This window comes from Carcharodon carcharias, chromosome 2, assembly GCF_017639515.1.
Source record: "Carcharodon carcharias isolate sCarCar2 chromosome 2, sCarCar2.pri, whole genome shotgun sequence".
NCBI lineage: Eukaryota > Metazoa > Chordata > Chondrichthyes > Lamniformes > Lamnidae > Carcharodon > Carcharodon carcharias.
Window position 1 is genome coordinate 134,460,308 of NC_054468.1, and position 3,439 is coordinate 134,463,746.

Below are 3,439 nucleotides of genomic sequence, written 5' to 3' on the forward strand. Positions count from 1 at the left end.
ATTGACCTGAAATCTTGGCCTGAATTTTCATCACCGAGGCAGGGAGAAGTAGCTTGGAAAATTCCTGACTCAGCTCGCCTGCCTTGGGAGAAAGTGCCCGCAAAGGCGGGTTCTTCATTATTGTATGGCAGGAGAGGGCAGGAGTCAGGCCAGCTGGCCCGGGAAAGAGGTCAGAGGCAACCATAGGGTCTGCAGGGTGCTGCGGCAGGCTGCTTAAAAGGCCTGCCTCTGTGCTGAGGGGCTTTGTCCCAGCTAAAATGAAAACACGGAGGCTCTCACGCCGCAGATCCCACAAACTCCCCATGCCCAAGTGTGTCACCTCATGCCTCATGCCAGATTATGCCCCCACCCACCCCCTATGGTCCTTCTTGCCCCCTATGCCAAGCTTTGGCACTCCACCTACCCCCCCCATAGCCTGTCCTGTCCCCTATGCCAACCTAAGGCATTTCCATGCCCATTGACCCAATGTACACTATGTAGAGTCAATGAATCCTATAGTGACAGTAGGATGTTTACAGAATAGATTTTTAAAAGTTTCATTCATTCATTACTTGCCACTACACTAAAAAAAGTCATTTACTACAAGGGAATAAAAGTGTCAATCATCCAGACCCTTTAAAGTATCAATAACAGAAACCACAAGCCCCTGTTAGGACTTAACCTTGTGTAAATAAAACATTGTGAAATTGACCACAGAGATCAGAGAGCTGCCAATCAAGCAATGTTTTCCCTGGGGCGTAGTTGTTTCAACAACAGATGCTCTGGGCTCTGAGCCTATCTCTGCAATGGAGCCGGCCAAGTCGGGAATGCTGGGTGCGAGCCTTTGACAGGAACCAGCCCCCAGATTTTAAAGGCACTGCTGAAAATTGGACAGTCCCGACTGTTGGGAATCCCAGAATTGTGACCCACCCACCATTTTTAAAGGGCTCCTGAGTCACCCCAATTCGGTGAAATTCAGCCTGTTAACTCTGTTTCTTGATCCACAGAAGTTTTTTCCCTAAAAATATATTTTATTCATAAAATGTATAAGAGTACATTATGAAAGATTCAAATTGAAAATTACAGGAAGCACAATAAAATTCCACCTGTCTCCATACAGCACGTTCCACTCTTGAGGTGCCTCAATACAATTTCAATACTCTTGATATTCACAATATTCATTCCCCGTCAGCCTGAGGGGTTCCACACAGTTTCCAGTCCCTGGTGCACTATGGCTGAAAGGCTTTGGATGACAACCTTTCCCCATTGTGCCTCTGCGGCATTTCCCCAAGCTTTAGTGCATCCTTCAGCACTTGGAATGTACCAGTCTGCAACACTCGGTTGAGGACACATCTTTGCACTGCGTCCTAGAGGCAGCCTGTAGAGCACAGAGTCGTGTATCACAGAGCTGCTCAGGATGAACCTCAACAAAAGGTTTTTTAAAAAATCACTCATTTATTACTTTCTACAATGTTAAAAAAGGTAATTTCACTACAAGGCAATAAAGATGTCAATCATCCAGACCCTTGAAACCACTTAAACTTGCATAGTTAAACATTGTGAAATTTGACCATTGAGAGCCCGAGCTGTCGATCAAGCAAAGTTTCTCCTGGGGCACAGCCCCAGACCTTCTTTGCAAAGGCACATTCCAGAAGGAGGTGGACAATATTCTCTTCCCCACCATAGCCACCTCAAGGGCAATGTGCGAAGGGGTTGAGACTCCAGGTGTGTAGGAAGGATCTGACATTGAGGGCCTTTCTCACCAGCAGCCAAACTACATCTTCATGCTTGTTTGAAAGTTCTGGTGATGAGGCATCTTGCCAAATAACTTTGACAGTCTGCTCAGGGAACCATCCAACATGATCGACCATTTCCTTTTCCTGCAGGGCCACTAGGACGATATCTACAGACCACTGCCTGGTGGACTTGTGGTCAAAGATGTTTTTCGTCATAAACTTTTCCACAAGGGAGGAGGACATGCAATGGAGCCAGCCAGGGCAGGAGTGCCAGGTGCAGGCTTTTGACAGGAACTAGCCCGCAACTTTTAAGGCAATCTCAAAATTCATACAGCCCAGGAACGGGGTCAGGAATCACAGAATCGGGACCTACCTGCTATTTTTAAAGGGTTCAAGAGTCATCAGAATTCGGTGAAACGTTCAGCGTGTTAACTCTGTTTTTTGCTCCACTGATGCTGCCAGACCTAATGAGTATTTCTACCACTTTATTTTTTTTTCAGATTTCCAATCTCTGCAGTGCCTTAAATAAAAAGAGAAAATGCTGAAAAAACTCAGCAGGCCCGGCAACATCTGTGGAGAGAGAAACAGAGTTAACGTTTCAAGTTGTATGACTCCTCTCTGCAGTACCTTGCTCTCCTCTTCCTCTGGAAGTTGCTGTCGCTCACTACTCCAGACTTTGGGCTTCCTTTCCCTCACTTTCCATGGGAGTATGCACAAAGAGTTTGAGGGAAGCAATGATAACGTCTTGGGCAACACAGTACCCACAGTCTGCAACTTCTCTTTCCTGGGGAAGTGGTCAGGTAGGCCCTGCCCACTTATTTGCATACTAGAATGCTGTGTGATATGTCAAAAGTTATTCCTCTTTCTGTACGACATTCATGATTTTTAATTAATTGTTTTTAATTAAAATCTATATGAAGTAAACTGGTCGTTCTCTGGTATCATTGTTGACAGTCAGTGAGTTCACTTAGTATGATGTTAAAGAGCTAAGTGTGTGGTGGGTTGAGAGTTGGGTGGGGTGAAACATTAGTATGCTCTGGTTTCTCTTCAGATCGTATAAATCTTTCGCCTTTTACTAAAGATTTCCGTGGAGAGGAGCACTCAGAGTTTGAAGTAATTTTTTGTGGCCCTACCTTAGTGGGGCTGTCTTTTGAACAAAGAAGAGATCAGTTTTAGTAAGAATTTGGTTGTTGATGATGCAGCAGATTTTTGGGGGCTTTTCATAATGATATGTATTTTGTAAGAGATCTTTATTTTGTCTTGTAAATGCTTCAATAAGATTATTGTAAATTCTATTTATGCCTACCAATCATGAATACAGGGGAGAGGGGAAAAGGGACCTAGACCAAAATGAATTGTCCTATACTGCCAAGATATGTCTGTGCAGAAAGATTGTGTACGCGGATCTAACTTTTTATGTTAATTAAGCCTGTGCAATGCTTTCCCAACTTCACTGGCTCCATCCTCTCTGCACTATATTGACATACTCTAATATGGAGGGAAGAGGTGTTTAACATTAAAATCACTGGCCTGAGAAAACAACACTTGATCAACAGCAGATCTAAAAATTATTTCAGGCTTACTTGAGTGACTTATTTGAAAGTTGAGTTCCTAATACTCTGATCATAGCTGTCAAATAAACTTTATTCATAAATGGTGCAAGAATATATATATAAGTACAAGCCACACAAGTGAAAATATTCTACATTAGTGGATGTCTGAAA

At 43.6% G+C, this 3,439-nt stretch overlaps 1 long non-coding RNA gene and 1 other non-coding gene across 3 annotated transcripts; one reads left to right on the forward strand and one right to left on the reverse strand.

Moving 5' to 3' along the window:
• Nucleotides 1–989: 989 nt before the first annotated feature.
• LOC121274230 lies at nucleotides 990–2,501 on the reverse strand. 2 transcript variants are annotated; one of them, XR_005942239.1, is made up of 3 exons: nucleotides 2,343–2,501; nucleotides 2,089–2,235; nucleotides 990–1,357 (listed from the first exon to the last, which is right to left on the reverse strand). It is a non-coding gene; the product is annotated as an uncharacterized LOC121274230 (long non-coding RNA). The 2 variants fall into 2 exon arrangements; XR_005942240.1 differs by lacking the exon at nucleotides 2,089–2,235.
• A 245-nt stretch (nucleotides 2,502–2,746) lies between these two features.
• Nucleotides 2,747–2,860, forward strand: LOC121275593. The gene has a single exon (XR_005942531.1). It is a non-coding gene; the product is annotated as a U5 spliceosomal RNA (small nuclear RNA).
• Nucleotides 2,861–3,439: the final 579 nt, after the last annotated feature.